The sequence below is a fragment of the Anabrus simplex genome, chromosome 4 (genome assembly GCF_040414725.1).
Source record: "Anabrus simplex isolate iqAnaSimp1 chromosome 4, ASM4041472v1, whole genome shotgun sequence".
Taxonomy (NCBI): domain Eukaryota; kingdom Metazoa; phylum Arthropoda; class Insecta; order Orthoptera; family Tettigoniidae; genus Anabrus; species Anabrus simplex.
In genome coordinates, this window is record NC_090268.1 from 124,520,067 (window position 1) to 124,543,081 (window position 23,015).

At 44.8% G+C, this 23,015-nt stretch overlaps 1 protein-coding gene across 2 annotated transcripts in view; it reads right to left on the reverse strand.

Annotated features, from left to right (window-relative positions):
* The window catches only part of LOC136871691 (breast cancer anti-estrogen resistance protein 3 homolog), an 877,056-nt gene that overhangs the window by 470,932 nt on the left and 383,109 nt on the right, over nucleotides 1–23,015 (reverse strand). The window contains exon 1 of one of the 2 annotated variants that reach the window (XM_067145202.2): nucleotides 22,106–22,238. The exons of the other annotated variant lie outside the window; for it this stretch is intronic. The gene's annotated coding sequence lies outside the window, so the exon portion shown is untranslated. Of the gene's footprint in view, nucleotides 1–22,105; nucleotides 22,239–23,015 lie in introns of those variants that run through there. 2 annotated transcript variants of the gene reach the window in all.

Genomic DNA, 23,015 nt, shown 5'->3' on the forward strand with positions numbered 1-23,015 from the left:
GTGGAACACCGTGAGTCTTCGCTACTTCTGATTAATACCCCAACATGACACATACCATGGTTCTATTTTACTCGCGACATGTACCATTCTGTGGGGCCTTAGACGTGGATTTTGCACCCCCTTTAGACACCAAGCATCATTGTGCTATATAAGTGGTTCCTTGGTCGGTAATAATGTTATTTTCGTTCTCTATTGAATCCGATCCACTGGTTTTTGTTTTTGTTTGTTTTGTGTTTTGTTGGGTTCCTGTCCATCCATTCATTCTTCATGACATTTTTTATTTTTATTTTGGTCAGTGGATGCCTTTGTAATTTTTGTTCTTTCATTTCGTACCATTAGGGGCCGATGACCTTCGCTGTTAGGCCCCTTAAAACAACAAGCATCATCATCATCATCACTGAGCTCTCCTGACCGACCCATTCTGCTGTTACTGCTTCTCTATTGACAATACAACACTCCCCGCCTCCTTTTATACTGGCGGGTGCGCCTCTCGTGACTTCCAGGGTTTAATTCCTCATTACATAGGGGCGTCCACATACTTTTGATCAGGTACTGTATTTATTTTTATAAGAAAATTCCATGCAACGTGCGACATTTCCCACAAAGCCTAGGACCTGAGCCAAATTCTGAAATGTTCCGAAAACAACACCATAATATGTATTTATGTTCGCTTGTGTGTCAACCTGAGTTAGTGTCTTTACTCCGGTGTGTGAGGAGGAAAATTATCAGAGACAACTTGGAGGGTTCGCTCCAAAATGAGAGGTCAACAGCACACAGAAGAAGAACCACTTCACCGTTGCGTGCTCACGTTGTATCAGTTCGCAATTAGGAAATCTCAAGGTGACCTTCGTTCGCAGCCATTAAAAGTGATATATAAATGTGCACCCTAGAAATAAAACAGTGATTTATAACGTGTTCTGATAAGGTTGTCGTGAATATAAAACAAGTTTTGTAGACGAGGGTACGCCTTACCCGCGCTGCAGGACTGCGGGGTGCCCTAAACCGGCTGATTAGTTGATGTCAAACGGCGCTCTTTACAAGCTGATTGTGGTGATCCAGCCTACAATCAGTCGACTGGCTGAGCCTCAAAAGGAAATTGCTTCCTATAGAAAAGCAAGATCAGAACGGAACTATTTTTTTTTTTTTTTTTTTTTTGCTAGTGACTTTATGTCGCACTAATACAGATAGGTATTATGGAGACGATGGGATAGGAAAGTCCTAAGATTTGGAAGCGGCCGTGGCCTTAATTAAGGTACCGCCCCAGCATTTGCCTGGTGTGAAAATGGGAAAACACGGAAAACCATCTTCAGGGCTGCCGACAATGGGATTCGAACCCACTATCTCCCGGATGCAAGCTCACAGCCGCGCGCCTCTAACCGCACGACCAACTCGCCCGGTACGGAACTATTAAACTGCAGTGTGTCTGTCTCCGGATCCATAGATTGTGGGCTCGAACCAGGGGTAGGCAGTCGGAATTTTGAACGGCGTAAAAAGGTGCATTACCCCCTGTGGGTGGAGGACGCAGATGAAGAATATACCCACGATATCCCCTGCCTGTCGTAAGAGGCGACTAAAAGGGGCCCAAGGAGCTCTCAACTTGGGAGTTGGGTTGGCGACCACGAAGTCCTTAGCTGAGTCCTGGCATTGCTTCCACGTACTTGTGCCAGGCTCCTCACTTTCGTCTATCCTGTCCGATCTCCCTTGGTCAACTCTTGTTCTTTTCCGACCCCGACGGTATTAGAGTATTCGAGGCGTAGGGAGTCTTTCATTTTCACGCCCTTCGTGGCGGGGATGACAAAAAATACACCCACGGTATCCCCTGCCTGTCGTGAGAGGCGACTGAAAGGAGCGACCAAGGGATGATTGCATTAGAACCATGACAATACTTTTGATTAGTACCATCTCGCGGGGAACACCATGGGTCGCCTTTACTTGCGAGTAGTACCACTATATTAGGTACACCAGAAGTTTGTGATTAGTAGCAACAAAGAGGGGTTCACTGTGGGTTTCCAGTACCCGTGATTAGTATCATTGTGAGAAACACCACGGGTCTGGGCGTTGCCTGTGATTAGTACTACTATATGAACGACACCGCAGGTCTGCGTTGCCTGTGATTAGCACCCACTATATGAGGAACACCACGGGAATACCGGCGTCCGTGATTAGTACACGTAGGTGAGGAACACCATCGGTTTGCGTTGCCTATGAGTGGCGCCATTATGTGAGAAACTCCATAGGTCTGCGTTACTTGTGCGACGTACAATACTTGTGAGTAGTACCATCATGTGTGGAACACCGTGAGTCTACGCTACTTTTGATTAGTACCCCAACATGACAAATACTATGGTTCTACTTTACTAGCGATAAGTACCATTATGAGAGACCGTTGACCCGGATTTTGGACCCCTTTAGACAACAAGCATCCTCGATTCAGGATTGTGGTCCCTTGGTCAGTAATACTATTTTATGGTAGTTTTTTGGTCGGATCCACTGACTGTTTTAAATTCATATCCATCCATTCATTCTTCATGACATTTTTTTTAATTTGATCAGTGGATGATTTTGAATTTTTAATTTGCCATAACATTTTGTACCATCAGGGGCCGATGACCTAGATGTTAGGCCCCTTTAAACAACAAGCATCATCATCATCAAAAAGGTGCATTCGTCATTGCATGCCCTACAATCCTGGCATGTAACAGATCTCTACGATCTGGCCAGGAATCAGCTGATTATTCAGGCAAGAACTGGTTGCAAATAGAGAAATATGGAGGCACTTAGTTAATTCACAGAGGCTTGCAGACTGAATAGGATAAAGGGATAACAGTCTATTACAAATATGTAGGGTATGTATGCACTGCATAACACCCTCGTAAATAGCAATCTCTAATACAGAGAAACCAAGATTAACACACGGAAAAGTTTACGGCAGCGAGTGAGTACATCTTCCAGTATCGGTCAATACTCAACTTCCGTGAAAAATAATCTCGGCACACCTTGGTTGAATCTGTAAATAAATGAATACTATATTCCCGACTATTATATGAAGCCTTATCTGTCCTGTGCATTAATCTCTGGAACTAAGTAAACGTTAAATCTATATGAAAAAATTCCCCGTTTGAAATAAGTTCATAATTTACGGGACGTGGCCAGGATTCCTCGAACTTTACACCACGAACCTGCTACGAAGGCGTAGCAGGGGGAGAGGTGATACTCCCACGTGGCGCTTCCCAGGTGGCGGATAGGGGGGTCCTAACCGGCTTGCCGGCGGACTTGAGGGAAATAAAATACCTGTCGCGGACCAAACACACTACCCCCTGCGGGTGGGGGACGCACATGTAGAATACACCATCGGTATCCCCTGCCTGTCGTAAGAGGGGACTAAAAGGGGCGACCAAGGGCTGACTGAATTAGAACCATGAAACTAATATTGAATCGTACCATCACGCGGGGAACACCATAGGTTGCCTGTACTTGCGAGTAGTACCACTAAATTCGGTACGAAATAGGTTTGTGATTAGTAGCAGTAAAAGCCTGGCCTGCTGGATTCCAGTACCCGTGCGTCGTACCCATGTGAGCAACACCGCGGGTCTGGGCGTAGCCTGTGAGTTGTACCACTATATGAGCAGCACCGTGGGTCTGCGTTGCCTGTGATTAGTACCCACTATGTGAGGAACACCACGGGAATACCGGCGCCCGTGTTTAGTACACCTAGGTGGGGAACCTTCTCGGTTTGCGTTGACTCTGAGTTGGGCCATTGTGTGAGACACACCATAGGTCTGCGTTACTTGTACGTATTGCAATACTTGTGAGTAGTACCATCTTTTGTGGAACACCGTGAGTCTTCGCTACTTCTGATTAATACCCCAACATGACACATACCATGGTTCTATTTTACTCGCGACATGTACCATTCTGTGGGGCCTTAGACGTGGATTTTGCAGCCCCTTTAGACACCAAGCATCATTGTGCTTTATAAGTGGTTCCTTGGTCGGTAATAATGTTATTTTCGATCTGTATTGAGTACGATCCACTGGTTTTTGTGTGTTTGTTTGGTGTTTTGTTTGGTTCCTGTCCATCCATTCATTCTTCATGCCACATTTTATTTTTATTTTGGTCAGTGGATGCCTTTGCAATTTTTGTTCTTTCATTTCGTACCATTAGGGGCCGATGACCTCGATGTTAGGCCCCTTAAAACAACACGCATCAATCAATCGCACGCGCATCGAACTTTACACTAGTCCAATAGTTAGGGATACAAATGAGATAAACAAGATATATTTGAAGACATGATAACACATTTTGGGCTTTTGTCATGTAATGAAAAAATGGTGAACTTTTTTAGGTTTCGCAGAGAACTTTGGTCCGCGTCTTTAGAAGGAAATATCGCCTGTTCACGAGCAAGACTTAAATTTTGAATTCAATTTAATTAGTTTTGTTTTTTCCTGCCCTCCACCTTCAGCTCTATTACATTCTTATATCCTGTTAGTCTTTCGTTGCCGAGCTGAGTGGCTCAGACGGTTGAGGCGCTGGCCTTCTGACCCCAACTTGGCAGCTTCAATTCTGGCTCAGTCCGGTGGTATTTGAAGGTGCTCAAATGCGTCATCCTCGTGTCGGTAGATTTACTGGCACGTAAAAGACCTTTGCGGGACAAAATTCCGGCACCTCGGCGTCTCCGAAAACCGTCAAAAGTAGTTAGTGAGACGTAAAGAACAATAACATTATTAGTATTTCGATGCACTTTTTTTATTTTTTTTATTTTGTTGTTCGCAGTCGCTTAAGTGCGGCCAGTATCCAGTATTCGGGAGATAGTAGGTTCGAACCCCACTGTCGGCAGCCCTGAAAATGGTTTTCCGTGGTTTCCCATTTTCACACCAGGCAAATGCTGGGGCTGTACCTTAATTAAGGCCACGGCCGCTTCCTTCCCACTCCTAGCCCTTTCCTATCCCATCGTCGCCGTAAGACGTATCTGTGTCGGTGCGACGTAAAACAACTAGCAAAAAAAAAAATTTTTATTTTGTTCTGTTTGATTTATTATTTTTTGTACCGCATTGTCCGACTCCTTGGTTGAATGGTCAGCACTGAGGCCCACGAACCTGCTACGCAGGCGTAGCAGGCGGAGAGGTGATACTCCCACGTGGCGCGTCCCAGGTGGCGGATAGGGGGGTCCTAACCGGCTTGCCGGCGGACTTGAGGGAAATAAAATACCTCTCGCGGACCAAACACACACCCCCTGTGGGTGGGGGAGGCTGACGAATAATACACCCACGGTATCCCCTGCCTGTCGTGCGAGGCGACTAAAAGGGGCGACCAAGGGATGAATGAATTAGAACCATGAAACTACTCTTGATTCGTACCATCATGCGGGGAACACCATGGGTTGCATGTACTTGCGAGTAGTCTCACTAACATGGTACGAAATATGTTTGTGATTCGTTGCAGTAAAAAGCCTGGCCTGGTGGATTCCAGTACCCGTGCGTTGTACCCATGTGGGCAACACCGCGGGTCTGGGCGTAGCCTGTGAGTTGTACCACTATATGAGCGACACCGTGGGTCTGCGTTGCCTGTGATTAGTACTCACTATGTGCGGAACACCCCGGGGCCCTTGGGACCGGCACCCGCGACTAGTACCCTAGGTGAGGAAACTCATCGGTTTGCGTTGGCTGTAAGTGGCGCCATTGTGTGCGAAACACCATAGGTCTGCGTTACCTGTACGAAGTACAGTACTTGTGAGTAGTACCATCTTTTGTGGAACGCCGTGAGTCTTCGCTACTTCTGATTAATACCCCAACATGACACATACCATGGTTCTATTTTACTCGCGACATGTACCATTCTGTGGGGCCTTAGCCGTATATTTTGCACCCCCTTTAGACACCAAGCATCCTTGTGCTTTATAAGTGGTTCCTTGGTCGGTATTAATGTTGTTTTTTTTCGTTCTCTATTGAATCCGATCCACTGGTTTTTTGTTTTTGTTTTTGTTTGTTTGTTTTGTGTTTTGTTGGGTTCCTGTCCATCCATTCATTCTTCATGACATTTTTTATTTTTATTTTGGTCAGTGGATGCCTTTGTAATTTTTGTTCTTTCATTTCGTACCATTAGGGGCCGATGACCTTCGATGTTAGGCCCCTTAAAACAACAATCATCATCATCATCATCAGCACTGAGGCTTTCGGTTCAGAAAATTCCGGGTTCGATTATCGGCTGAGCCGGGGATTTTAATCGTGTGTGATTTATTCTTCTGGCTCGGGGACCGGGTATTTGCGAGTGTCCCAACACTCTCCTCTTCACATTCAGACAACGCACTACACTACCAACCTCCACAGAAACACGCAATAGTGATTACTTCCCCCCACTTAGGCTTGCCGTCAGGAAGGGCATTCGGCCATAAAACAGGACCAAATCCACATGTTCGACACAGTTCGCACCTGCGAACGCACAGGTATGGCAAAAGAAGATTACTCCTACCGCATCGTCCCTGAATCGTCTGATGACCTTGCTGTTTACTTCGCACGCACATACGATGGGACAAGAAATATCTTAGTTGGCGCTCGGAAGGCTAACGCACAGCAAGCCATCTAGTGATCAACGAGAGTACCACTTATCGTAATACTAATAATAATAATAATAATAATAATAATAATAATAATAATAATAATAATAATAATAATAATAATAATAATAATAATTCCGTGTGGAATTTCTAACCAAGTGCCCACGAACCTGCTACGCAGGCGTAGCAGGGGGAGAGGTGATACTCCCACGTGGCGCGTCCCAGCAAGGCCGCACTAAGTTGGCCTTGGTCCCAGGTGGCGGATAGGGGGGTCCTAACCGGCTTGCCGGCGGACTTGAGGGAAATAAAATACCTCTCGCGGACCAAACACACTACCCCCTGCGGGTGGGGGACGCACATGAAGAATACACCCGCGGTATCCCATGCCTGTCGTACGAGGCGACTAAAAGGGGCGACCAAGGGCTGACTGAATTAGAACCATGAAACTAATTTTGAATCGTACCATCACGCGGGGAACACCATAGGTTGCCTGTACTTGCGAGTAGTACCACTAAATTCGGTACGAAATAGGTTTGTGATTAGTAGCAGTTAAAGCCTGGCCTGGTGGATTCCAGTACCCGTGCGTCGTACCCATGTGTGCAACACCGCGGGTCTGGGCGTAGCCTGTGAGTTGTACCACTATATGAGCAGCGCCGTGGGTCTGCGTTGCCTGTGTTTAGTACCCACTATGTGAGGAACACCACGGGAATACCGGCGCCCGTGTTTAGTACACCTAGGTGGGGAACCTTCTCGGTTTGCGTTGACTCTGAGTTTTGCCATTGTGTGAGACACACCATAGGTCTGCGTTACTTGTACGTATTGCAATACTTGTGAGTAGTACCATCTTTTGTGGAACACCGTGAGTCTTCGCTACTTCTGATTATTACCCCAACATGACACATACCATGGTTCTATTTTACTCGCGACATGTACCATTCTGTGGGGCCTTAGACGTGGATTTTGCACCCCCTTTAGACACCAAGCATCATTGTGCTTTATAAGTGGTTCCGTGGTCGGTAATAATGTTATTTTCGATCTGTATTGAGTCCGATCCACTGGCTTTTGTTTGTTTGTTTGTGTTTTGTTGAGTTTCTGTCCATCCATTCATTCTTCATGCCATATTTTATTTTTATTTTGGTCAGTGGATGCCTTTGCAATTTTTGTTCTTTCATTTCGTACCATTAGGGGCCGATGACCTTCGATGTTAGGCCCCTTAAAACAACAAGCATCATCATCATCACTAACCGAGTGCAGCCCTTATAAGGCAGACCATCCGATGAGGGTAGGCGGCATTTGCCATGTGTAGGTAACTGCGTGTTATTGTGGTGGATTATAGTGTTATGTGTGGTGTATGAGTTGCAGGGATGTTGGGGACATCACGAACACCATGAAAGGTTATAATCTTCGACCCGGCCGGGAATCGAACCCGGGAGCCCTGTGGTCAATGGCCAGCTCGCTGGAGCTGGACACCACTTATTGTAGACCAACGGTTAAGCATTCCTTCATTCAAAATATCATTGTTAGAGAAATGCGCTCGAGGACAAACGATTTTCTTTTTTCATGAAGATGCCGAGATAAAGTTCTCTCCGAAACGTAAAAAAAGCCGGACTGTGTGGCTCAGACGGCTGAGGCGCTGGCCTTCTGACCCCAACTTGATAGGTTCGATCCTGGCTCAGTCCGGTGGTATTTGAAGGTGCTCAAATACGCCAGCCTCGTGTCGGTAGAATTACTGGCACGTAAAAGAACTCCTGCTGAACAAAATTCCGGCACCTCGGCGTCTCCGAAAACCGTAAAAGAGTAGTTAGTGGGATGTAAAGCAAATAACAGTATTATTAAACGTCATAAAACACACGTCTATAACTGCGGGCCGTGAAAGCACCAATCTAAATAAAAGATGTACTTAGCATTTCATAAATTTACCCGGTTGTAGAGGCTGATGAGATCGAAACATTTTTAATTACGAAGCCCATCATCAAAAGTGAGAATGAGATACAGAATAGAATCGCGAATCATGTCACAATTAATCATCTGAAATAAAACATTACAAGGTAAATTAAGAAATAAAGGAAGCAAGTTTACAGTTTAATATGACTGGAATTATCGTTTTTCTTTGTTTGTTTGTTTTTTGTTTTTTATTTTTGCTAGTGGCTTTACGTCCCACCGATAGAGATAGGTCTTATGGCGACGATGGGAGAGGAAAGGCCTAGGAGTTGGAAGGCAGCGGCCGTGGCCTTAAGTAAGGTACAGCCCAAGCATTTGCCTGGTGTGAAAATGGGAAACCACGGAAAACCATCTTCAGAGCTGCCGGCAGTGGGATTCGAGCCCACTATCTCCCGGATGCAAGCTCACAGCCGCGCGCCCCTGAACGCACGGCCATCTCACCCGGTCATCGTGATCTTAATATCGCTTGCAATCCGAACACAGGGACGTAGCTTTACATGTTTTAAATTCCATATATATTGAGCGGAAATCGAACGTTGGTGTACAAACTGACTTATGGGCAAATGGAGTATCATAATACATTGCTAATAAATGTTTGAAGTGACATCCTCCACTTTCATAATAAATTTTGTTTTGTCGAGTGCTCAGCCTGGAGGTTGGTTTGACCCCCAACAGCTCCACCATCAGCCGTCAGAGGTGGCCCAAGTGTCACTGAAGAGGCGCACTAGGGAAATGAGGAGTGAGGTAGTCTCCCGTTGCTTTCCTCACGGAGCCAGAAGTTGCTGTTAAATATCAGTCGGACAAGCTCACTGAAATGCCCACGCCAAGCAACCCTACGAGCAACATTTTCACACCATTCATAACAGGAACTGGCTGCATAATGAATGGCATTACTAGCATCACTCATACCTCGGTCAATGTTGTCAAAGCCAAGGATGAGACTCAGACAGGTGAATGAAAGTAACAAATTTGTTCTGGCCAACACCAGAAGACGTAGTGCAGTGTAAACTCTAGGTCTTGGCAGCAAAGGCAACATGATAAATTATGAAAAGGTAAACCGTATTTCGTTCCTCTGCCAAGATTCAATACACTCGCCTCAGGTGGTGATGGTGGTGATTATTGTTTTAAGAGGAAGTACAACTGGGCAACCATCCTCTATATAACACTAATCAGAGAGAAAAATGGAAGGGGTCCGACACTTCGAAAAATGAAGGTATCGGCCAGCGGAAGACAAGGACCACGAAAGACATGAAAATGAAAGACTCCCTAGGCTTCGCAAACCTAATAGCGTCGGGGTCGGAAAAGAACAAGAGTTGACCAAGTGAGGTCAGATAGGATAGATGAAAGTGAGGAGCCTGGCAAAAGCAATGCAAGGACTCAGATAAGGGCCCCGTGGTCGCCAATCCACGCTACAAATTTCAGAGCCCCTGGGGCCTCTTTTAGTCGCCTCTTACGACGGGCAGGGGATACCGTGTGTGTGGAACGCCTTAGGTGATATCAAACACTGTAAAAATATAGTAACTACCGTCTACTGAGCTCGTGATCCCTAAAGCACCCTATATACAAAAAATCATTGTAATCACGCAGGGTGTATGGACCTCGAACCAGCCTTCAAATCCAGATGTTAAAAACCTGACCTGGCCAGGAATCAAATCGGGGGCCTCCCTGTAAGAGGCGGGCAGGTAGATCCGCAGCGCTGAGTAGATCAGACATTAGAGGGCTAGATTTTTGACCCAACTTGGCGGGTTCGATCCCGGCTCAGTCTTGTCGTGTCATACGCCAGCCTCGTATGTGTAGATTTTTTTTTCTAGGGGCTTTACGTCGCACCGACACAGATAGGACTTATGGCGACGATGGGATAGGAAAGGCTTAGGAGTTGGAAGGAAGCGGCCGTGGCCTTAATTAAGGTACAGCCCCAGCATTTGCCTGGTGTGAAAATGGGAAACCACAGAAAACCATTTTCAGGGCTGCCGATAGTGGGATTCGAACCTACTATCTCCCGGATGCAAGCTCACAGCCGCGCGCCTCTACGCGCACGGCCAACTCGCCCGGTTATCTGTAGATTTACTGACACGTAATATAACTCATGTGGGACAAAATTCTGGCATTTTGGTGACTCTAAGAACCTTATCAATAGTTGATGGGACATACACCCAATTACATGTTGTGATTATAGAGTGAAACTGGCCAGTGGTAGGGACTTCCATCGTTTCTATCGATGTTGGGTACATAGTTTCCTTCGTGTACACACAGACTTAAAAATCTAACACTTAATTATTCCATATCACAAATTAATGACGTAATTAAATGTAATGGCTGCATTATAATGGTGTGCGAAGTATGGACTTGCACGTGTGGGCTCTACAAGGAGACTTTTATGGCCCATTATCAAAGTGTTATTAACCTAGCGCTTTCACGCCATTGGTAACACAGCAATTGACTGTACCTAGCATACACAGTAAGTTGTTAGCTTTGTTAGGGCTGAGAACCCGAGGGATTCAGCGTCAAATATACAGGGATTAGCCAACGAACTATCAACTTTTACATTTTTAAGCAACACGCGGCAAAATGAACAGTACTGAAATTACAAACATGCTCTGAATATCAAGCAGTACTGAGTGTCGCTAGAAACCTGCCACTGCAACGACAATGGATGAACCAAGATGGAGCTACATCCCACACCGCGAGGAGTTTACTGCCTCTTCTGCAACAACACATTGGATAAAGCTTAATTTCCCGTGGAACAGAATCCCACACCTCTTCTGCAACAACACATTGGATAAAGCTTAATTTCCCGTGGAACAGAATCCCACACCTCTTCTGCAACAACACATTGGATAAAGCTTAATTTCCCGTGGAACAGAATCCCACACCTCTTCTGCAACAACACATTGGATAAAGCTTAATTTCCCGTGGAACAGAATCCCACACCTCTTCTGCAACAACACATTGGATAAAGCTTAATTTCCCGTGGAACAGAATCCCACACCTTCGGCCCCAGATATAGTACCTACATATGGTGCACGCTGTAAGATCCAGTTTTCGGTCAGATGATCCGGCTACGGATATCCCTAAATTACAAAGAAGATGGAAAGCTGGAACAGGTTGATCATTTCAAATATTTAGAATGTGTGTTCTCCCAGGATAATAGTATAGTAAGTGAGATTGAATCAAGGTGCAGTAAAGATAATGCAGTGAGCTCGCAGTTGTGATCAACAGTGTTCTGTAAGAAGGAAGTCAGCACTCCGGACGAAACTGTGTTTATATCGGTCTGGTTTTCAGTCCAACTTTCTTTATGGGAGTGAAAGCTAGGTGGACTCAGGATATATTATGCATAATTTAGACAGAGTAACAGGCATGAAACTAGCAAGAAGCCTTGCTGGTACAAACAGGTGGGAACAGTGGCAGGAACGTATTCGGAATGAGGAGCCAAGATTAAGTTAGGAATAACTTCATGGAAGAAGCTGTACGCATAAACCGGCTTGGGTGGTGGGGTCATGTGAGGCGAATGGAGGAGGAGAGGTCACCTAGAAAAATAGTGGACTCTCTTATGGAGAGGGAAACCAAAACGACACCCATCCCCCGGGCCACTGGAATTAACCGATTAAGGTTAAAATCCCCAACCCGGCCGGGAATAGAACCCGGGACCCTCTAAACCGAAGGCCAGTACGCTGACCATTCAGCCGACGAGTCAGACACTTTTAAGCTGATTTTTGAGGAGTCTGAATGCTGTTTCTTAGTTTGTCCCTGGCACGAAATTGCTCCTCGAAATGGAGGCTCTATTTTAAAATAAATGACTCTGAACAATATCTTTAAAAGTGCCATTTCCTGATGTCGAAATCTCTCTAAGCTATTGACATTTTAAAGATCGTTTCCAGTCAATGAATAAGTCACACGGATTCAGAGCTGCAATGAAGAGGTATACTAGATTCCTGCTGTTTTGCAGGTGCTATAACAAGAGTTATTCTACGCAGATTCCAACCGATCCAAAGAGCCATACTTTCTCAATATTAATCACAGAGACTGGGTTTAGGACGAATGATGTTACCAGCATCACTCATACTTCCGTCACTTTCATATTGTCTAAGTCAAACATGGGAACAGAGACAGGTCGATGAAATTATAAGCTTGTTCAAGACCATATCAGACGATGTAGAGCACTGTAAACACTCTATCGCATGAGAAATTGATTTGGGCTTCTAGTAAGTAAATATAACTTAAAAATAACTTAAAATGTGATAAGGAATCAAGTGTGTGTACAATAAATAATGGAAGATAAACCAATCCCCTTACCCATCATAACAAATAATGAATTGCTGAAAGTAAATGGACACAGATTTTCTCTACATTGCCGTGATTTCTAATTTAACCATGTATATAATGCCAGGACAACTCATGAACTAATGTCTCAAGGGAGCACAACAACCGTACTTTCAATCCTCCTGTATTATTATTATTATTATTATTATTATTATTATTATTATTATTATTATTATTATTATTATTATTATTATTATCTGAAGAAGTATTAATCCGGACGTCTTGGAGAACGTAAATATCGTGTCATTTATTCTTAGGTGAAGAAGGATGAATTCGGATCTCGAAAATGGACGATCGCATTGTAGGGAAATAAGAATGAATTCCGACTTCTTAGAGAACATGAGTGTCGTACTATTGTTTTCTTAGGGAGAGAAGGATGAATTACGACCTCGGACCATTGGTTTCAGGCGACGAAATATGAAGTCGGATCCCTTAAAGATAAGATAGCCGCAGGACTGATTTCATGGAGAAAAGGATGAATCGGACCTGTTCGAGAACACAACGAGGACCTGGCTATCGCATCACGGATTTCAGGGGAAGAAGGATGAATTCGGACATCTTGGAGGGCACGACTATCGCGCTATTGATTTTAGGTGAACGATGAATTCGGATCTCTTCGAGAACGCAACTATCAGACCATTCATTTTAGGTGGGAAAAGGCTAAAGTCGGAACTCTTCAAGAGCACAGTTTTCGCGCCATTGGGTTTAGCGGGGAGAAGGATGAATTCCGACCTCTTGAATAACAAAACTAACGGGCCATTTGTTTTAGGGAAAGAAGAATGAATTCGGAGTTTTTTAAAAATGCCATTGGGCTAGTGGCTTTAGGGAAAGCGGACGAATTCAGAGCTCTTAGACGGATAGACTATGGAGCCATTAGATTTAGGGGGGGAAAATGAAAAATTCGGACCTCTTGGATAACATGGCTATCGCACCAATGGTTTTAGGGTAAGAGGACGAAATTCGAACCTTTTCAATAATACGATTATCGGGCCATTGATTTTAGAGGAAGAGGACAAATTCGAACCTGTTAGATAACAAGATTATGGTGTCATTTGATTTAGTGGTAAACGGTCGAATCCAAGCCTCTTGGAGAGCGTGACTATCGGGCCATTGGTTTCTGGAGAAATATGTTTATGGTCAGCTTAGATACTAATCTAATTTTAAGACTTCTGTGCTCCATCAACATCAGACTGTGTGAGAGCAAAAACGAACTTATATTCCACAGTGTACCCTAGTGTTCATGAAGGCGCAAGAAATCATACTCCTAAGACCTCGTAAAATTAATAATGTACTGTCAGGTTCAGATGAGGAATTAAACTCAGATCAATAATTAATCAGGTTACAGCATAAAATTTTTGTATGGTTGGTTGACAAAAGTTTTTATAAGTTACATGACGGGATCTGTTCATTCATACATTAAGAAACCCTTCTCAGGGAAAACGCCTTTCTCTGACTTCAGTCCCGTCTGCACGAATGAAATAATTAACAGCCTAATAATTTCTCTTTTTATCGACTTAATTAGTTTCGAAAAGTGTGTTTAATTGTTTACATTCAATGAAACGAAATGGCGTATGGCTTTTAGTGCCGGGAGTGTCCGAGGACAAGTTCGGCTCGCCAGATGCAGGTCTTTTGATTTGATGCCCGTAGGCGACCTGCGCGTCGTGACGAGGATGAAATGAAGATCAAGACGACATATACACCCAGCCCCCGTGCCAGCGGAGTTAACCAATTATGGTTAAAATTCCCGAAACTGCTGGGAATCGTACCCGGGACCCCAGTGACAAAAGGCCAGCACGCTAACCATTCAGCCGTGGAGCCGGACGTTTACATTCCATGTCTTAACAGAATGAAGATCCACACATTGTTTCCAGTTTCAAGCGGGTCAGGAATGGAATGAATGAAGCCCCATCTAGCGGCGAGGATAGGAACTGTGCCGGCTGCCGAAGGCTGTCGCACTCCTCTGGTACAATGTTTAATGACTGATGACAGATGAAATGATATTGGAGAATGTTCTGGAATGAAAGATGACAGGAAAAATCGGTGTACCCGGAGAAAAAACTGCCCCACCTCCACTTTACCCAGCACAAAACTTACATGGAATGGTCAGAATTTGAACCACGGAACCCAGCGGTGAAAGGCCAGCGCGCTCCCGCCTAAGCCACGGAGGCTTCAGTGAACAGACATGAATATTTCAAAATTGTAGTTGAGTACTTTTATTCTTTCTTATTCCGGGCCTTGATTCTAATTTAGTGGGGTCGGATTTTGATACGGTCTTGGCCAGTTTTACGTCTGGATGCCATTCCTGATGTCAATCCTTATCTGGAGAGATGTATTCGCTAATTGCGTGTTTCCGTGGTGGTTAGTGGAATTCGTTGTGTGTATCTGAAGATAAATGTATTCAAATGAACCAAAAAAGGTCCCATTCTCGAACCGACCGGTCGAACCCGAAGCCCTCTGAACCCAAGACTGCACTGATCAGTCATCTAAGGAACCATACTTCAGATATAAGCTTGTCAATGTTAACACAAGTGACTTAAGGCATTCTAACTCCCTTAAGGCTGCATGAGCCATGGGTTGTTGAGTAACCAACCACGCGAAAGGTTTTGTGTCTGCTACAAAGATGATTCAGAACTGCGTCGCAACTGGTACCGACATATGAACAGAAAGAAAGGGGATATAAACCAGCCAGGTGATAACAACTGCAATAGTACAAATAAGATAAGACGCAACGGTGCACTGGAGAAGTAACCACTTTTAATATTTCTCACATCGGCTTTTCTGAGCTTCTCTAATGGCATGTTATGGGACATTTCAGTTGCTACAAAATAAAATATCGGAATAGTATGAGTGCTCTGCCCGGCGTTGAGGCCTCCTGTTCAGAGGTCCCGGATTCTATTCTCGGCGGGGTCAGGGAGTTTTAGTCAGTCCTGCTTAATTTCTCTGGTTCGGAGACTAGATGAAATAGAAATTGTATATGCCTTTTAGTGCCGGGAGTGTCCGATGACATGTTCGGCTCGCCAGGTGCAGGTCTTTTGAATTGACATCCCGTAGGCGACCTGCGCGTCGTGATGAGGATGAAATGATGATGAAGACGGCACATACACCCAGCGTCCGTGTCAGCGAAATTAACCAATTATTATTGAATTTCCCAACCCTGCCGGGAATCGAACCCAGGACCACTGTGACAAAAGGCCAGCACGCTAACCATTTAGCCATGGAACCGGACGGGGACTAGATGATAGTGTTTGACTCATTGCATGGTGGGGACTGGTTGTTCAAATGCAAATTATTTACCGAATTTTCTACTACTTGGTTAGTGTGATTAGCTGCCACCCCCGGAGGCCCGGGTTCGATTCCCGGCTCTGCCACGAAATTTGAAAAGTGGTATGAGGGCTGGAACGGGGTCCACTCAGCCTCGGGAGGTCAACTGAGTAGAGGTGGGTTCGATTCCCACCTCAGCCATCCTGGAAATGGTTTTCCGTGCTTTCCCACTTCTCCTCAAGGCAAATGCCGGGATGGTACCTAACTTAAGGTCACGGTCGGTTCCTTCCCTCTTTCTCGTCTATCCCTTCCATACTCTCCATCCCCCGCAATGCCCCTCTTCAGCACAGCAGGTAAGGCCGCCTGGGCGAGGTACTGGTCATCCTCCCCTGTTGTATCCCCGACCCAGAGTCTGAAGTTCCAGGACACTGTCCTTGAGGCGGTAGAGGTGGGATCCCTCGCTGAATCCGAGGGGAAAACCCACCCTGGAGGGTAAACAGATAAAGAAGAAAAGAAAAAAAGGCATTAAACTCACGGAGGATTATAAAGACAACATGATATTGAGTGGAGGTTTACTATACAGTGTCCCTAGGTGAGGAAACTCATCGGTTTGCGTTGGCTGTAAGTGACGCCATTGTGTGCGAAACACCATAGGTCTGCGTTACCTGTACGAAGTACAATACTTGTGAGTAGTACTATCTTTTGTGGAACACCGTGAGTCTTCGCTACTTCTGATTAATACCCCAACATGACACATACCATGGTTCTATTTTACTCGCGACATGTACCATTCTGTGGGGCCTTAGACGTGGATTTTGCACCCCCTTTAGACACCAAGCATCATTGTGCTTTATAAGTGGTACCTTGGTCGGTAATACTGTTATTTTCGTTCTCTATTGAATCCGATCCACTGGTTTTTGTTTTTGTTTGTTTTGTGTTTTGTTGGGTTCCTGTTCATCCATTCATTCTTCATGACATATTTTATTTTTATTTTGGTCAGTGGATGCCTTTGTAATTTTTGTTCTTTCATTTCGTACCATTAGGGGCCGATGACCTTCGCTGTTAGGCCCCTTAAAACAACAAGCATCATCATCATCATCATCACTATACAGTGTGTAACAACAAGGTACGCCCCAACTTTCAGGACGCATTCCTCACACGTAGAAGAAAATATGTTATATGTACAAAGGTCAGGAAAGGGTCTTATTTCCATGTTAGAACTCATTTTCTACAACTCTACATCGTGCATTAATAAATAATGTCATTTTGCTATACGTCCCACTAACCTGTTTTACGGTTTTTGGAGACGCCGAGGTGCCGGAATTTAGTCCCGCAGGAGTTCCTTCACGTGCTAGTAAATCTACCGACACGAGACTGACATTTGATCACCTTTAAATACCACCTGGCTGAGCCAGGATCGAACCTGCCAAGTTAGGGTCAGAGGGCCAGCGCCTCAACCGTCTGAGCCACTCAGTCCGGCTCATACATTAATCATGGTAAACACAGAGGAAAAGAACGTGCCAGCATAACACATGCAATTCTTTCTTACATTACATGTTCAAAATGATACATGTATACGCAATACTTCAGGGATACGTCAGCGCATCCGGGATTCAATACTACTGGGTATTGATGCATGTATCAATGTTAACGGAGGGCATTTTGAACCCACGGCCAAAACCAAACCGAGCCTGGATGGCTCCAATGACCCCAGAAGTAGCTGGGCTACATTGAAGAAAGAAACTCTACCTGCGTCACATTGTATCTGATTTCACATTATTACTCTAATGCAGAGCCTCTCAAACGCCCTAAATCTCACGTGTGCAAATCGAGGCGCAGAGGTTCTGTGCACTGTGCATCGGTGCGACTCGGCTCGGTTTGGACCAACTTATGTCTCGGGGCGACTCTGCTAACCTCGGCTCAACTCTCCTCGGATGCTGGAACGCTGCAGAGTATGTGAGGAATGGGAAGCCAGGCGGAGCGAGTGAGACAGGCGTAGGGAAAGAGAGAGAGCGCTATTGCTCCAAATCGAGGACTGGGGGGTTTGCACTCTGGTAAACCTAGCGAAGATGTCTTTTGCACCTTATGTGCGCAGTGCACCTGTGCATGCACCCTGAGAGGCCCTGCTGTAATGTAATAATGAAATGTCCTGTCTGAGATGGTGTTAAAAATGTCAATGAAGTTTTCTCTCATCTGCAGCTTGTGGCTGGAATCAGAATGTGCATTACTTCATACAGAATACGAGTGCTGTGAGATGTTTGGGTTCGGATAACGTCACAGACGACCAAGCATGGTGGGGAGAAAAGCACATGATACCTACCCCTTTCTCAAATTACATTGTTCTAGGAGTGGGCTATAGTGTGTTTTCTCGCAAGCAATTTAGCACATAATATATTTTCATATCTATAGTTTAAAATAAAACATAGTTGGCCTTTTTACAGTTCTCTCTGAGAATGGTCTTGCAGAATATCATGGAACTCTGCTCAGCGGTTTAGAAGTGATGTCGTTTTGGCAGACAGAGAGACAGACACGTGAAATTTTCAAGCAGTAATCTTCGCCCATGATGGTGCTCAGTCTGAACTAGCAAGACTTAGCAAATTCCGGCCATGCAGCCTGATGAACAGCGTTCGGTCAGTGGTTGTTCGGGAACGCTAGTGCTAGTGGTTTAAAGTCGCGCTAACACATCGAAGATCTGGCTCCATGGCTAAATGGTTAGCGTGTTGGCTTTTGATCACAGGGTCTCAGGTTCGACTCCCGGCACGGTCGGGAATTTTAACCATCATTGGTTAATTTCGCTGGCACGGGGGCTGGGTGTGTGTGTCGTCTTCATCATCATTTCATCCTGATCACGACGCGCAGGACCAGGTGAGTTGGCCGTGCGCACAGAGGCGCGCGGCTGTGAGCTTGCATCCGGGAGATGGTAGGTTCGAATCCCACTATCGGCAGCCCTGAAGATGGTTTTCCATGGTTTCCTATTTTCACACCAGGCAAATGCTGCGGCTGTACCTTAATTAAGGCCATGGCCGCTTCCTTCCAACTCCTAGGCCATTCCTATCGCAATCGTCGCCATAAGACCTATCTGTGTCGGTGCGACGTAAAACCCCTAGAAAAAAAAAAAAAAAAAAAACAACGACGCGCAGGTCGCCTACGGGAGTCAAATCCAAAGACCTGCACCTGGCGAGCCGAACTTGTCCTCGGACACTCCCAGCACTAAAAGGCATACGTCATTTCATTTCATCGAAGGTTTTCGGTGATACAAGAATAAAAGGGTTAGGATAGGTAAGGTAGTGGCCGTGGTCTAAATTATGGTACAGCCCCAACATTTACCTGGTGTGAAAATGCGAAACCACAGAAAACCATCTCCAGGGCTGTTGGCGGTTAGATTCGAACCCACCATCTCACAGCTGCGCGATCGTAACTGCAGAGCCAGCTCACTCGGTGTTCAGGAACGCGGTATGTCTGATGAATTTGGGGTGTAGTTCTTATGTACGGTACGTTCATGAGTGTCAGTTCTTATAATATTGTATTTCCTGTGTTTTTAGACAGCATAATATTGAAAAAAGATCGTGTTCTGTACATGTTGACTCAAGCAGCATGCCTAGAATTTCTAGAGCCGGGCTGAGTGGCCCAGACGGTTAAGGCGCTGGCCTTCTAACCCCAACTTGGCAGGTTCGATCCTGGCTCAGTCCGGTGGTATTTGAAGGTGCTCAAATACGACAGCCCCGTGTCGGTAGATTTACTGGCACGTAAAAGAACTCCTGCGGGACTAAATTCCGGCACCTCGGCGTCTCCCAAGACCTTAAAAAGTAGTTAGTGGGACGTAAATCAAATAACATTATTAAAAAAGAATTTCTAGCAAATTATATACTTCGGAAAATATTGCGGTAACACATAGCTAGCGCAAATTTTCTGTACCGTCAATTTGTCCTTGGCAACCACTTACATCACTGGCATAAAAACTCTGTGAGCAAATTGAAGGCTGCTACTTCAGAAGGCTGAAACTTTCGTCCTTCTGGTCACGTGGAACTCCAGTAAGCGCAAGCTATCTGGCTGGACAATAGTCGTCTTGGCAAATCAAGGTGGTGGTTGTGGTGATTATTGGATTAACAGGAAGTACATTGTCTATTAACACTAATCAGAGGGAAGAATGGAAGAGTTCGGACACTTCAAAAAATAAAGATACCAGCAAAAGAAAGTGAAAGGTCACGAAGGGCGTGAAAATCAAAGTCCCGAGGCCTCGACAACCTAATACTGAGGTTGGAAAAAACAAGAGTTGACCAAAGGAGGTCGGATACGAAAGGTGAAGGTGAAGAGCCTGACACAAGAAAGTGGAAGAAAAGCCTCACTCAGCTAGGGGAACCGTGGTTGCCAACCCACATTTCCAAGTTTTGAGCCCCTGGCCCGTGTCTAGTCATCTCTTACGACAGGCATGGGATAACGTGCATTTTATTCTAACTCCCCCACCTACAGGGAGAGCCAGGCGAACGTCCCAGTGGGTTATGTGCCTCGGGCTTCTTCGTCGGTTTTTTGTTAATAATAAAAGCCTTGGTGATGATGATGATATTAATAATAATAATAATAATAATAATAATAATAATAATAATAATAATGATAAGCGCTCGAATATTCGTATAAATTGCTGTGTATTGACCTGTTCCGCGATGTCGTAACTCCTAATATATCGAAAACTTCCCTGAACACTTTCTCCGCGTTTAATGCTAAAAATTAATTCGGACTGTCAGGAAACTCTTGAGTGCAAGAAAACTATAGACCATGCTTTGGAAAATCAAGTTTTTCATAGGGTAAGAAAATGCTTACGCTTGTGTGCTTGCTGTATTAATTCTGACCCCCAGTTTCGAACACACATCCCATCTCTCTCCCTCTAGGAGTTTTGGGAAAATTCCATTATTTTTCAATAATTTTTTTAAAGTGTCAGGTTGTCTGCTACCAATTTTTAAGTTTCTAGGGTGCCTGGAAGTGTTTCATTAATTCGTATATATTTTGATTTTTGTACCTATCTAAATACCTGTGATCCAGCATTGTCTGAAATATGGATTGATCACCACAGGCAATTTAGGGCAACAAAATTTAGTTGCGTCATGAGGCCGAACAGAGAAATACACATATCTGTTCGTCAGTCAGTCAGTCAGTCAGTCAGTCAGTCAGTCAGGTTTTTTTTTTTTTTTTTTTTTTCGTGTTGTAGCGGTCGGGAGGGAGGTGGACGATTGTGGACATTGGATTTCATTCTTTCACCAATCAAGAGAAAACACTGAGCATCCGTGGCTCAGATAGCAGCGCGTCGTCTTCTCAGCGCTGGGTTCCGTGGTTCAAATCCCGGTCACTCAATTTGAGATTTGTGCTGGACAAAGCGGAGACAGGACCGTGTACTCCAGTTTTCCCTGTCATCTTTCATTCCAGCAACACTCTCCAATATCATTTAATTTCATCTGTCATTCATTAAACATTGCCTCACAGGAGTGCGACAGGCTTCGGCAGCTGGCACAATTCCTATCCTCGCCGCTAGATGGGGGCTTCATTCATTTCTGACCCGGTCGAATTACTGGGAACAGGCTGTGGTTGTATTATTATAAGAGAAAACATTCAAAATATTTCACAGTATTTAGATCCGCTCCCTTATAATCCATGACGCACCGATTTCTTTCATAACTGATACATTTCAGAAAATTATCGATGTTACTATGTTCAGTACCTACTCCGGGATATCGATGCATAGATAATAATGTATCGATATCCCCACCGACATTGCGAAGGTCACTTCCAATGCCGTGCACAAGCGTCATGTGCTTCGCATCACACCTCAACGTAAATTATGCGCAATCATGCCAGTTTTGGCTCATTAAATTCCGTGAAATTCCATCAATTCGAATTGATTATGAAAATTAACGAGAAATACTGATTAGAATTACTATGGAATTTGAAACGAATGATGTCTTTGGTGGCTGATAGAGTATTATCCTTAAATTACGGTGTGAACATACAGAAAATCACATTATTGATCACTATACTTACTGTGATTCCAACAAAATTCTATTCAGCGAAGTTGTACAATCATTTAGGAATTATTCGGATACACACTATATCCACGGGCAGTAAATTTACGGCACGGCAACACAGAGAACACTTCACGGTACCGAGACTCGCACCTGAACTGAACTCAGCTGAGCTGGCTGATACAACAGGGGAGATAAACGTCATCAGCTATATAAGATTGATAAAGCAACGTCATTGAACAAACATTCTCCGAATCAAATATTTCTCTGAATGCATACGCTTTTGTAACCAATGGATTTCTTTGATAAACGGAATTAAATAATGCATACGACGAAGATCACTCCTCCAACTCCATCTATCGAACATCCTGTGAGCAGAAAAATGCGCTCTGTGACAGGCCTGTGAAACTGAACTGTGCGCAGATAGAACAGTTTGTACTTGCCACCAGGAATGTACTGCATTTTAAAATTTCTTGGGGAGAGGTCTCCTGGAGGCTATTTGTCAATGAATTAATATTTTACCCCCTGTATGTGGGAGGGGGGCGCAGATGTAGAATACGCCCACGGTATTCCCTGCCTGTCGTAAGAGGTGACTAAAAGGGGCCCCAGGGGCTCTCAACTTGGGAGCGTGGGTTGGCAACATGGGGCCCTTAGCTGAGCCTTGACAGTGCTTCCACTTACTTGTACCACTCCTCACTTTCATCAATCCTGTCCAACCTCCTTTGGTCAAATCCGCTTCTTTTCCGATCCCGACGGTATTAGAGCATTCGAGGCCTAGGGAGTCTTTCATTTTCACGCCCTTCGTGACCCTTGTATTTCTTTGCCTGGTACTTCCTTATTCGAAGTGTCGGATTTCTTCTTTTTCCTTTTTCTCTCTGCATCCGGGAGATAGTAGGTTCGAATCCCACTATCGGCAGCCCTGAAGATGG